Genomic DNA, 15213 nt, shown 5'->3' with positions numbered 1-15213 from the left:
ACAATTTTTGCCAATTCTGAGTAACAAAGGTTCAAGTAAATCACCGTCACTAGGCCCCTCACCATCCTTCTCGACATGTTTTCTAAATTTTTGGAGAAAATAGACTGCTTTAGCCAAAAACGATTTGTCTATTTTACCATTTAAATTGCACAAAATATACTAAAGTGTACAACGTTTTCGATCCTGATTAAAGGAAGACTCTATATGTTTGTTGTCATAAGGGAGTATACAGATCAACTAACGTAGTATTAGTTAGGTACTGGCTTACTCTCTATTAGTGTCCGTTTGTATTAAAGTCGGTTTGTAGGGGAATGTGTATTGAAAAGGGTTACCCACCATTGCTCGGCCCAAGGAAGGAGTAGGAAATCTCATTGAAAATGGTCAATGCTATTTCTTCTTAATGTTTAGACACCTTCGGTGAGGGCGAGTGTTAGGGTACTTAAAATAGACAATGATTTGTATTGAAGTGGCCGAGTGGACCGTGAGGGCTTGTGGGAAGGAGGACTTAAGGTGCAAGTCCTACAGGCGTCAGACAAAAAGACCGTTTGATATTTATGTAAATTTGAAAATTATATAATAAATTTTCATAAATTGAAAGAAACATAATGTTTAAGTTTATAATTGTAGGTCCAAAATATTTTTTGAGGGTTTCTTCAATGAAAATTGAGATTTGGTGGAAAAAGATTTAGCCCAACTTCTGACGGAAAAGACTCAAGAGCTGCGGCTGCTCAAAAGCTTCAGGCTGCTAAACATCTTGAGGAACCCAAAGTCGCCGAACATGCTCTGGTTCTTCTTTGACGATAAGAATTTTTTACAAGATCAAATCCACAACTCCTAGAACCATCGCTGGTTTGCCGTGAACAACAGAGACGTCTCCATGGTCATGAAGACCAAGTTTACGGGCACTGTCATGGTCTTTGGGGGCGTGTCAAGTGAGAGTCATGTCGTAGTGTGGCCGTGGATCAAGTCTGTTGTCAGGGACAGGCCGTGGATGTGGCAGCAGGAATCGGCTCAAGTCCACAAAGCTAAGCGGACGCAAGAATGACTGAAAAGCAATGCCTTTGCGTTCGTAACGTTCTCTTTTTGGCCTTCCTCATCACCAGATTTGATCCCGTAGTCTACTTTGTCTGGTCCTACGTGGAGAACATGACCAACCACTCCTCCCATAACACCAAGCAGCCTCTCATCACCTGCATCCAGGAGAAATAGAAGCAGCGCAGATGCCTGTTCTCGGTTTCGTAGCCGCAGTGAGCGGGGTTTGACCGCAGATGGTAAAGATAATCGTTTTTATTTTATCAATAAATATTATAAAATAAGATTGGAGTTGTCGCTTTTTTTTAAGTGGCAGATTTTGTCAACACCCTGTAGTGATCCAATATAAAAAAAAAAAAACATCTCGAAAATGAGAAACCGCCAATTAATTAATTTTCTTCATATAACCATACAGACCAATATGTCCTGGCCATATTTGAGTCAAATACATGCTTTGTGATTTAAGTTAAGATACCCAAGAATTTTATCTATAATTTACAATCTTTTTCCGATTGAAGAGACTTATACTGGACCTGATATGATCTTTTAAATAAGATCTATAAATTTCCCATTGTTATATCGGGAAGATCTATTTTGTCAACTTTAAATGCGATTTGTGGGTCCTCAAATTGGCTAATAAGAATAATTCTATTTCAGAAATTATCTCCTTAACTTAACTAATTACACTGGATTTGGCTGTCCGATTATTTTACTCTAAATAATGTTAAAGAGGTTGATTGATTGAATTCGAATTAGCTACTGTTAAGCTGTGAATAATTTTCAATAGTTGATAAATAATTATTCCTTATTGGGAGGAAATGGCTGAAAGTAATTTAAACACCGTCCTCTATGTAAGTAAAATACAACTAAATAATATTACCATTCAGTGAGTTGTACTATTTTGCTACAAGACGAGCCCAATCTCTATTGTTTACAAACTAATATAAATTAAAAACACTCATGCCCCATATACTAACTAACTTAGAAATGAATTACAGCTTAAAGAACTAAAAAATAAGTATTTTTAATTTGTAGATTTGTATCGGCACAGTTGATAGTGTAAATAACTGTACTGAAGACATTGCTTATTTATTTTTAACATGCTCCATTGCAATTTATGTACATATGTATATTGTTCAACGTGACTTCTTTAATTTGAAATAGAATGAAGAAAATAAAACACTCATGAAATATGGAAATTTATGTTTTTATTGGTCATAAAACGTTCTGTCTTATTGATTTGATTGCTGTAAAAAAAAAAAAATCATGTTTAACACAAAAAGGACGTTCCTATTATAGACAATTACGTTTAAAAAAAATTTAAAAAAATCTTATTTCTCGATAAATGGCAGACTAGACAATAAATTTCAATTTCTTATCTTCATAAAAATAAGCTACATATAAAGCAAAGGACCAATAACGACCATGTGACTAAGATTTGGCAAAATTTACTTGCTTCACGACTACCTTTTTGTCCGCTACAGGCGTTGAGTAGGCTTTAATATTGCTCTATAACTAAATATACAATCTCCACAAATTTAACTTTTTTAACAGAATTAACAAGGTAAATTCTGCGAAGGGAATAAATAGTTGTGTACGCCCTGCGGAAAAATGATGAAGTAATCATATTTGTTGTATCATAAAAAGCGAAATTTTGCATAAGAAAAATTATACTATAATGACAAGCAAACTACTAAAGCTATCAAGTACATTTTGTCACTTTGTTTAAAAGCTTTATTTAGAACCAAATAAATAAATTTTTAAAGTGTTGGAGGGGTATTTAACAATGATACTATCTTATTTTTTTCATGAATATTATTTTTTTGATTGGCCAAAATGACCCGTTCGCTATTACCCCCTTAAAAAAATCCAGATACATTATATTTTTTTTACTACATTGCCCTTATGTACCTGTAAATTTAGGTATAGGATGGTCAATTGTTGAAGGGAAAAAAGAGTTCGTAACTGCCATGCTATCAAAATGTGATTTCTTGTGGCATTTTTTCTCCTACAAACAAGAAACGTTATGGTTAAAAAAATTCTGTCATTTTTGAAAGGGAGAACTGTAGAGGTTTGAATATTACAAAATGTAAAGTTCTTAGGAAAAACATGTATATAGCTTCATTCTAAAATTAAACACGTTGTAACGTCAGAGGATCTATAGAGATGAGGGAGCTACCCTTTGAATCCTAATGTATCTCATTTTAATGAAAAATCACTTCCGGACAACATTTTTTATATATATTTTAGATCAAATACTATTTTTAAAATAACTTCAAAGAGTATTATTTTGACTTTATGTTGTTCTTTTGGAAGCTTCCAAATATATTATATCTAAAACTCATTTCATGATAACCCAATAAATAGAAAGAAAAAGGTATTTAAACTTTTTAAATATTTGTAACTTTTTGAAAAATCATATGTTATAATTTTTTGAGGTGAAAAAATCCATGATGTATCTAAAATGAGCCTATCTCAGCCCCCATCTCTCCAAAAATGACACTCTTTACAAATTTAGAAAAATTAGGAATTAGTCCATTTTATACATGCAAACACTGAATCAAAAATGCTCTGAATATATTGTGAACTGATCGATGCCCAAATGATTTGAAGTGTCAATTGTTTCTAGGACTCCTAGTGTTCTACTAGCATTCAAGCCACTTTATATCTTGAATTAATGGTCCAATCTGAAGAACTACTGTATTTTTAGAAAGGGTAACGACATATATATTTTTAATTTGAATATATCTGGAGGTTATCTTGAAGACCCGTTGTTTGAGCAATATGCACTGCGTAGTGAGCCTCACTGATCAGCAGTGGGCTTTCCATTTTCCTCCAGCTGTTGAAAAAATGTTACTCTCTATTTACCTATTGATCAAATTGAGACAGTCTTTTCCCTATTGTTTTGATGTATAAATAAAATATATGAATATGATTCTATTTCCATAGTTCATTACAATACAGAATAGTAGTACAACATAATAAAGCCTCGTGCACGAGTAAAGGCACGAGTAAACAAATTATGTAGGTCAAACATGCCAATTGATGTTTATCTTGGTTGTAAAAAAAATGAGTAATATTATTAAAAAAAACAAAAAAAAGCAAAACATGTCATTTAAGATATCGTGTTCAAGACATGTAAGTATAAAAACCACTTGGAAATAAATCTAATAAGAAAAAGTCTCAAATGAAAATACATAAAAATCAAACACATTGTATATTAAATCCTACATGATATAATCGAAAGCCATGATTTTTTATCCAATTGTTGTCTTTATTTATATTTTATTTTTATTATAAAGAAAAGTTTATTTCAAGTTCACTAAGCACGATTATTTTTATAGTCAAATGTGCAATATATAGTTTTATTTTTGTATGATTAACATGTACCTTAGTATACAGTGGTTTTCACATTTTGTCAGTGTGTACCACCTTATAAAAATTCAAGGATCACCAAGTATTACCATTATGATGGAAATGAATATATAATAGATGATGCTGGATCGATTTATGACGTTCTTTCAAGTACAACTATAGGGAGAAGTTAAAAAAACTATTACAACTGATAGAACAAGTAACGCCAAAACGGTTAGATTTAAAATCATCAACTCTAACGCTGCACGAGGCTTTTTGAGAGCTACTTCATTATGTCCTTGAAAAAGTTGTTCTCGAGTCACTTTTCATAATTCTGAGTAGACGCAATATAAATAAACTTTAAGGAAAAAAGAGACTAGACGGTTGAAATAATATTGAAACAAAAAAATGTACCTCTTATATACTCACTCATTCACACACCCTCGATCAAAAAACAAAACAAACCCAGAGGTGATACTTTTGTAGAGTGCAAAGAGAATAAAACTGGTATGTTCTCCCCCAAAAATTCCATCCCTAACAATGGTGTGAATCAAAACCCAAAAGATGAACTTAGAGAAGTATATAATGATAATTATAGAGTTATAATTTTTCTCTATTAATATGCTTGTTGCCTCTTTTTTAAAGCTTTATCACAATGAACATGCATACAGAATAAAAAACATCTCAAATAGTTAATACTAGTTTAAAAAAATACATTTTTCATGTAAAGTTTATAATAGATTGGGGACAAATTAATTTCGTATTTTTGCTTTATTTCAATGCTTTATAAGAAATGTTACGATAATCGAATTTAAGGCAATCGTGCCATGTTCTGTTTGATAACTTGTTGCCAACAAGAATCCAACTTCATAAAGCCCTTTTTGGGGTAGCTCTTTTCTCTATTGGCAAAAAACTGTACCAATAATTTTTTATCAGGCCTCTCTTGAGGCCAAATTAGAACCCCGAAGTACGTTGCTAGTAGAAACTTAGTGCCAGTTTGGGACTGAAGGGTGGATGCATAAGAACTTCCCATCCAAATAACATAAACAAGTAATAGCCTTTTTGCAGAAGTTTTTGTATAGCCACGAGCCCTGACCACAAATCGGAGTCAAATCCTAATCACGGTAAAATACGATTTGAGTACACATCCCCAGCTCTGTTTCACATAGATTTTATTTTTTAAATCTAAAATGACGCCTACATAACTTTGAATGGTCAAAGTTTAAAAGGACTTATATACACCTTTAATTCTTGAAGCCTAAACTAGACAGATAGGAATACTAAGGTCAACTTGAGGGCAATTGATATTAAAAAAAAAAAAAATCATCATCATCATTTTTTATTCATAGCAATTTCCACATAAATCTTTTCTTAATTGCAGAAGATATGCTCGATCTAAGTGTCCTATTGTATCAAATATGAAAACTAACGTCAACTTCATCTTTATGGATATTAACTTAAAAAATAGTTTTTTAATTAGTATTGAATATATATTGAAAAAAAGACATTTGTTATGAAAATAGCACATAACCTAAATTTTAGATCTTTATTTGATGAGATAGGAAAGTGAAAGTTTAAAAAAATGGATATAAATTTAAAAAAAGCTTTTTTAAAATTTTTATTGAGATGTTAAAAAAAAAGAAGATTTGATTTTGCCCCAAAAAATATATTTTTGTTCCATTATTAAAATAATATGAATATGAATATTTTGGCGTCATTATGCAAATTTATTTTTTCTCTCTCAGGATTAGATTAATGCAGCCCTTATTCATAAAAATATTTAGTTTATAGGGGTACATTGTATTATTTTGCTTGTACGTCATACTTTATCTTTCTATCTCGAAATTGGAAACAGAGACAGGGGATAGTTGAAATTCAAATATTGGAACCTTTTAATAATAAGTAAATAACTTTGCTAAGTGAAGCAAAATGAAACATGTATTTAGAATTGAGGTGAGGAAAGGGGTTACAACTCCATCGATCACGATTGCTCGAAAAAGTTTCCAACTTGGAATAGACAATCAGTGGATTTTTAATGTATATTTACGGTAATTTTCGGTGTTAGGTCTCTATGATACCTATTACGTTCATCCAGTAATAATATTGTAATGATTTATGGTAGATACAAGAAAAAGTTGTAGTGCCTTACATAATGAGATATGATCTCCTCCGGCTTCTTCCCTCAGTCCACGAATCGACTCTGAGTCCCTCTCCCCTCCCGAATACTTGATAAGAGTAGAATTCATAATGAGACCTTCCATCTACTTTCATGAATTATCCAAATTGTTCAAATGTCTCTAAAAAGTCGAGATCCCTCTTGCTCTAATCCAATTATATATTCTTCGCTTTACTTAGCAAAGATATTTCTTTATTGTTGAGAGGTTGCGATAGTTGAACTTTAACTTTCTGCTGTCACCATATCCAGTATTGAGATAGAAAGACAAAGCTGACCCATGAGGAAACTAATACAGTACACCCATTAATAGCAACCAAAATTCATTATTTCAATAATCATAAAAAGAAACTTTGTCCAAATATTATTTGTTTCTTTAGATATTGACATACCTCATTGATATAGGAGGGAAATGCAAATGTTATATGTATAAATGAATTCTAGTTATAATTTTGATTTACAAGTTTTCTATTTTGAATGAATGCATCATTTGGAAAATAGAAAAAACCTGTTTTGCAGGCAAAAATGAATCTTGTGATGCAGGTTATGACCGTTTACATGTATTTATTTATAAATGTTTCTTGTATCAATAAAAATATATTACTAACAATATATTATTGTATATTGATGCAATTTTTGATTAGATACAAGTCATATTTTTAAGAAAATGTAACAAGAGACTATTCTCATGTATGTAGTTATATAAAAGAATTCCTCACTCCCTCCACACCCTTCAAATTAACAGCACTTAAAAAAAATAACAAAGATTACGTAATTTACTCCTTTGATTGAATAATAATAGCTAAACAATACCATAACAAGGCTCATTATTTGTTTGAGCTATCTTCAAAATTACGTCGTGAATATTTGAGAAAGGGGGTTTCTTACATTTATCCAATAGTATTCGCCTTTTGAAGCTATTATATATGTAAAATAAAAGCTCATCCTTTGAAATCTTTGTTTATAATTTTTTTTTTACTTATATTTAAAAAATTTCAGCTGGGGTCAAAGCTAAAATTTTCTTGGGGCCAAAGGATTAATATTATTATGCATCATTCAGATGAAAGGATTGCCATTAACTACCATCTTACAAATGAATGGAACGTATTATCTTACGGTACTTTTGGGCCCAAGCCGCATAAGAAAGTAGAACATACCTTGCATTTTTCTTCTAAAATTATATATTGAGGATTTACATATATTTATAAGTCTGTTTTTGGTGTTATCACACATGGAATCCAAAACGGTCAAACAGATCAGTCTAAAATTTAGTAAGTAGACGTATACTATTTTTTTTGGGCCTCAGAGATAATTAAATGCGGTTTTTGACGGAGATAAAAACTTCTTTTCCCTTCTTTCTTTGTTTATCTCTCTCCTAATCTCTCTTTTCCTCCTGTCTCTTTTCATTCACTTCATTCTTTGTTTCATTTCGTCTTTATTTAGTCCTGCTACGTGGGTACCCTCTGCTGCTAGTTACTAGAGCTGTCAAACAATATTGATATCCTAAGAAATAATAAAAATCCGATGTAATTTATCGTCGTGAATCAATTTATCGCCCGTATTTTTGGAATTGGTAATCTGAAGAATGGATTTTCTTTTCCTCTGCTGTTGACATTATTATTTAACTCCTGAGTAGTGAACGTCCTTTTTTACTATACTCAAAACCTCATTGAACATTTGTATCTGCTCATAAAGGATGGGGAATGAGCCTGATGGTTTGTTGAGAGGTAATAAGTGTAAGTCTTTGTCAGGGTAGAATGTAGAATTGACGTGAGAGTAATTCATGCCAATGCTCTTTTTTACTTACTACTCCTCCGCCTCCCTCTCCAAGTCTGATTGTAGCTGATCTAAACAAAACCTCAAGACGGCGTTACCTCCCTTACAACAAAATACTCAATGTATTTTGTTGTCAGCTGTCAATCCCCTCTGACTTGATAAGTTATGGCTATTTCATAATTTATTCTTATTGATGAATAAACGAAGGTAATACGTTATGAATAATTATGCTCCGTTTCCAAAAGAACAGGAATACAATTTCTTGTTGATCCCTCGTCATATTTAATAAAATATTGAAAAAAAAAAAAAAAAAAAAAACTCATACAGTGTCGAACAAAATACTTTGCGGAATCTTAATATTATGAAATAAGTCTATGTAATTTATATTTTAAAAATGGTAGATAAATAATATGACAATGATTGTATGGGAGTGCTTCAGAAATAAATAGCAATTGTTATGATTGACTTATTTGGCTAACTACCAGATGATTGCGGGCCTTTTTTCTGTTTCTTTTTGGATGAAAGGTTGCGTGATATAATAAAGGTAACGACATGTTCAAAATATTCTTCAAATTGTCATGGTGACCATGTTGATTTCCGTTTTCTTTTTACTTGCTAAAAGCAATAATCGATTTTCAACTCTACATATCGCCAATATTTTAATCTTAAAAGTTGCAATTCTCACGTATTACCTGGACATAAATATTTGAACATGAAACATTGTATGTGTACTTACAGCACCACAACCATATCTATGTATACATACCAACCTGACTTTTTTGTATATGTACGTATATCTATACATTTTTACAAAGATACTTATCTCCATGAAGTATTTATTTGTTAAAAAATGAGAGATAATTTTGCAAACCTGCTAAAAGCAATAATCGGCTTCCACTTTCTCCCATTTCTTTCTGGCAATTTATTATATGTATAATAATCCATGGAGATACTCCTCACTTTTTCTTTCAAGGAAAATAATATGACATAACTAAATTGTTAATATAAATATTAAGAGTGATGCATTAATTATATAGACTAATTTATGGATTAATCCACTTAAACAATGAATTTATAAAAAAATCTTGAACTACACAAGGGAACAATTAGAAGGGAATTTTGCATAAATGAGTTAAATCCAATACTCACATTTACCTTTTTATCTTTTATTTCAGTTTTTTTCTTAGTCATCTGAATTCTGAAATATCTGGGATTATAGTCATTCGGAACTATTATCGTTCAGAGACATTTTTTACCCTTATAAAATGACCAAATTAAAAGTAGTATCAGAATAAAACTTATGTAAAAGTATTTTGAAAGGAATCTGTATCTTGTTCTGAACTTAGTATATTATCATTTTTAGGCTAAAAATGAGGGAAAAAGACACTCTTTTTTAGACCCTTTAAACTTATTCATTACCCTATAGAAAATATATTTAATCTTTAATTTAAAAATAGATATATTTAAAAAATAAGCATCTCCAAGGATTTTTATTTGTTTTTATTTTTTAAGTGATCAAATTTTTTATAAAGGTATACTATCAAATAACCAACATTATCTTAATACTGTCTTTAATGAATGAAGATTGATCTTACATCCAAGCAAATGAAAATCATTCCATTTACTCAAATGTTTTTAATGTATTTAAATTCTATTGATATTGTTTATGAATAATGTTTATAATACCTAATTTTTTTCATTATTTTATTTACATATACTATATCCACCCTCTTATTTTATTCAATTAGAATTGCAGTGTCTGGAAGATGGGGTATGGCATGAAATAGACCGAATCAATAATTCTATTTTATCACTAGTTCATAGATGTAACGAACTTCTATTTTATTTATATAGAACATACATATTTCAATACACCGGAGTAATTGCGTAAAAAGTACATTAATAAAAAATAAAAATCCGTCTGTTGTCAATCACACAGTAAATAGAAAAATAAATATCCATAATTTGTGTGGAGGTAATCTTCAGACCTCAATTCCTCACCCTCAAGATAGTTCAAAGCGAGTTCATCTCCTCATTGATGCGGTCCACAATTTTAAAAACATTTATAATTTTTTTCATAGAAGGGGTAACTTGGTATGTCCAAATGAGAACTGAAGATATGTTTGATTATGGATTACTTAACACATGGATAAACAATTTAATTAAATCACGCAACTTCTCTATTAGAACTATTACTGTTTTGATTCAATCCGTTATATTAAATATGCCTTCAATTTATGGGTGTCCTTGTTGCCATACTCATAAATCATTTTGTCGAAAGCTCAAAGATAAAAATTAAGAACTTCTTCGCATAAACTTCCAAGATCAAATATGGAAATTGTTAATAAATGCCTATACAAGTTTATTAGATAACTGGTAAAAAAATTCTATAAATTTTGTTCTAGTAATACATGATGAGTGTTTATTTACAATTATTATTGTTTATATAGATGGCAAATCTGTTGAAAGATCTAATAAAAAAATTCTGATTAGAAGTTAGATTTGAAAGAAATCCTGTATAAAAAAATAGCTCTTTCTTCGACATAATATAATAATACTAGATAATTACTTTTGGAGCACTCTTTCAAGTTTCATTTCCGAAAAAGGAAACTTTAGGACATAATCTTTCTACCGAGGATCCACAATTTCATACTTTAATACATTGGTATAAGTCACTGTTTTTCCGTTCATGATCCATCAATTTAAAAAAAAAAAATTAATTCTTATCTTCAACAATTTTATCAAGGAGTTAGCTCGGCTAGTGTCTATCCAGATGTTAAGTAATCTATGATTTAATAAAGAGGAGTAATACTGGAATGAAATGTACAGAGAGGAACAAAGATACTTATCATCCTTTATATGCAATTTTTCCATTGAAACTCCTTCAAAAATCTACTATATTTCGTCTCCTTATATTTTTAGTGTGGTCATTCATTGATTTGAGTCTCAAATATCATTTTTGTACATACCAAATTTACAACTCATATCTATGACACTGAATTCATGTGTAAGGGTGTATTATTTCTGTGATTGTATATACTTCTTCCTCCCTTCCGATTCCATTATTACTTGTGATTCTCTTCTGTCATTGGAATAAAATTAGTAGACGATCCTTGACCATGAAATTTAATATGATCTTCTTTTCTAGATACCAAGATCAACCAAGCTACAATGCATATTCAACTCTCCTATTTCCAACATACATATATGCATAAATAGTTCATGAGAACTCTTATGTCCCAAATATGTTTGATAAATTATTAGTTATCTTATAACTTCAGTAGACTTATATTGGAAAATACGAATATTGTTAAAAATATTTCAAAAGTTAGTGAGTCGGAAGTCATTCCCTGTATTAATAAATCAATTGTCATCATATTTAAATATCACTCTCGTAAGGATTTAGAATATCCACATCAATGTTCAATAAATAAATGAAAGATTATACTAAACGCTTCTGATGTGACAAAACTGTGTATAAAAACAATTTTTTTAGTGTTCATTGACACTAAAGGATTGATTAAGTGTCTTGTCAATTGTAAAATATATTAATATGACATTAACACTTAAAATTATTTTCTTATTTATCAATTGTAAATAATGGTCTAATGCACATACATAAATATGTGTTTAATTATGTGCTTCAATGATTAAAGTTAATATTTGTATTTTGTCTTAATTGTTAGCCTTATAATAAATTTAATAATCGATTAATTGACTGCAATTTATACTTATTACAATTGTATACTTCTAAATATCTATTTATTATTAATATTGAATATCTTCATAAATTGGCTTAAATCTACTCTTATTTACTTATCAATGAAGTAAAAACATAATAATGTCCCATATCGTATTGACTTTCGTACACCTTCTGTTCTAATAGTTTAAATATTCATTGATTAAACATAATCTGATTGAAAGTCTTAATTTCTTTTTGACAAGTTAAGAAAACACACATAATAAAAGACAAATGAATCATTTCAAGGTTTTCCATCTACATACATTGTATTTAAATACATATTTACACATAATATTTACAAAAAGAAACATAAGTATGACGAATGATAGGATGTGTCATTCGTCATATTCAACAATACATTTACTCGTAGAAAAGGGGCATTGCAGAATACTTTACATTTTAGCATTTGTGACACTTGGTGTTCAAATGTAAATTATGATTCTTGCAGTTGCAATTAATTCTTCATTTCAGATTGGTTATTTATACTTCTTTAATTTCCGATATATGGGCCCAAATTGTTTAAAAAAGAACCTCTTAAGACTGAATTAAAATATAACGATCTTGGACAGTGTCTCAACACCAGATACACTAAGTAAGAGAAGATTTGATTAATGATATGACTGAAATGCCATTAAAGTATTAACAGCGATGCTGATCGCGAGCACGCTGGGCATGTAAAAAAGAAAGAACCTGCAAGTCAATGTGGTAACCCTGACAATTTGAAGAATGTTTTAGAGAAAATCAGCTTAGCTGTCATGATGTTTCATTAGATCAGCTACAAGAAGCTGTGACCAGGAGGGAGTGGGATAAGGAAATAAACAAGGACATATGCAAGAATTACTCCGAAGTCGATAATCAATTCTACTTTGAGTACTCAGGACTTACAATTATCACTTCGTAACAAATCCTCAGGGTTACTCTGCGTTCTGTATGAGCTCACACATATGTTCCATTATGTACAAATGTTTCGTTTTTCGGTTTCGTATGTATAAATGATGTTTTGTATGTAGTTGAACAGGAAGTTGAATCCTCAGAATTAAATAATAATGACAACAGCTGAGGAAAAGAAAGTTTACTCTTCAATTTGCCAACTCCAAAAAATCGAAAGAGCTAAAATATACACTACTTTCATCACTAGCTACGAGGCATACAATTATTTAACAGTTAAAAAATCATTTTTACAAGTTAAAACTTACATTCAATTCGTTATATATCTAATATTAGTCATATTGCTTGTATACGTTTGTGAATTATTAGAAATGGATGCATTATACGGCTACACACATACATATACATTTTGAATAGGTTTATTGAGCCCATCTAACACCCCATTCATTTATGTGCTTAAAATACATAGGCTGATTCATTTGCATCAAATTATAAACTGTTATTATTGAACAAGCAATCTATGTATTTTACTTTTTTTTTAAACGAAAACTTCATGTTTGCTCAGTGACTTATGTATACCTAGTTATTTATGAATAAGTTTTAAATCTAATTTACATATTTAGGCATTCAATTTTCATGTTAACTCATAGATCATAAGGGGTTAACAATGCATCAAATGCCTTGTTCGTTCGATTTATTGGTTCATTTTGAAGTGTCAAATTACAATTCCTTCTATTGGGCAATCATATGCAATATTTAAAGAGGACGGCAAATGGCCAGAACAAGTTTGTCGATCTAAAGTTTGCATAAGTTTGGAAAACTATAAATGCCCCGGACTTTCAGAAAATAAATAAAATTAACCAATTATAAATTAAATCTATTTTTTTGTGATGAAAAAAGGGCTCTTCTTTTCAGTAACTTGAATAGAAATGTATAAGTTCATACTAATATCGAAATGTTTTTTTGTCACCTGTTGATTTTTTATTATTATTGCACTCTATTAATACTCGGGATGTTAATTGGGGGACTCGAATTAGCTTTAATTTGGAAACAATTATCTGCTAATATAAATGTAAATAATAATTCCACATTAATTGGGAAGAATTGAGGAACTACTAACTGAATTTGGGCCTTTGTTATTTCTTAGGGAAGGTTACAATATAGATAACTACAGAATAAGTATCAAACAGAGAGCATTTTATCATAAGAACATATTAATCTTACTCATGCTCATTTGACTGAGTGATATAAATACATGTACTACATACAATAATTTTTTATTCCTTTTTTTAAATAGAGAATATAAAAAATAGTCTTCAAAGCAGCATAAATCCCCAAACCTTCTTTTGTTCCACATGAAATGTTTAGTTAACATTATTATACTCTTTGTGAAGAGTAGAATTTTATGCAAAGCCCTTCATGAAATACAACACTTTTTTTTTTTATTCGTAGCTTTTGTGTTTTATTAAGAGCTAGACACTTAAAAGTTTGTGATGTAATAAAATAGAAGGCAATTCTTACCTTGGATTCAAAACAACATTTATTTCGTCAATAAAAGATGTTCATTACCCAATGAAATATAAATATTTTCTTTCATTGTAAGGGACTCACTTGTAATTAACTATATGGGGCACTCAATAACAAGTAATTAGAAACAAAACTATACAATAATTATTCATGAAATTTTAACATGCTAAGAGTCAACACACCAGAGCAGGTCACCTCTAATCTCTAGTCTAACAATAGCAGGAACATATGTATCACGTCCGTCGAATTTTTCATTACTGAACACACACAAGTTTCTTTATAGATCAAAATAAAATGTGTGCGTATAATATTCTTACGTGCATTTGTATAGGTACGCTCTGCTTGCTAAGGCTTTTATTCCTCGCAGACATAGGGTAAAAATAATGAAATTATACGTACATATATGTAAATAAGAAGTTATGTACGCATTCCTGCCTACATTGTTAGTTGTTTTGTAAACTAACAGAAGATGAACACTTCTTTGTTTTGTTTGATAATTAATACAAAATTTGGTACATGATAAATTTAACAATTTTTCAGTCAATTTCTATTCATCCCCTCATAAATACTATATGAACAAGCCCATCAAAATATGTATGCATAAAATTATATTCTTATTGTTGTTTGACCAAGCAACACTTCAAACGGTAATATACTAAATTATATATTACTATTATAGTAAACTTCTTAGGTATAACCCTCCCCCCAAAAAAAAAAAAAA

At 30.2% G+C, this 15213-nt stretch overlaps 1 protein-coding gene across 3 annotated transcripts in view; it reads right to left on the bottom strand.

The window, feature by feature from the left end:
- The window catches only part of LOC121120303 (synaptic vesicle 2-related protein), a 62991-nt gene extending 48240 nt beyond the window's left edge, over window positions 1-14751 (bottom strand). For all 3 annotated transcript variants that reach the window (XM_071889062.1, XM_071889061.1, XM_040715159.2), the window contains exon 1: window positions 14487-14751. The gene's annotated coding sequence lies outside the window, so the exon portion shown is untranslated. The remainder of the gene's footprint in view (window positions 1-14486) is intronic.
- Window positions 14752-15213: the final 462 nt, after the last annotated feature.

This window comes from Lepeophtheirus salmonis, chromosome 6 (genome assembly GCF_016086655.4).
Source record: "Lepeophtheirus salmonis chromosome 6, UVic_Lsal_1.4, whole genome shotgun sequence".
In the NCBI taxonomy this organism is placed as follows: Eukaryota; Metazoa; Arthropoda; class Copepoda; order Siphonostomatoida; family Caligidae; genus Lepeophtheirus; species Lepeophtheirus salmonis.
This window is presented reverse-complemented; position numbering and strand designations above follow the sequence as displayed.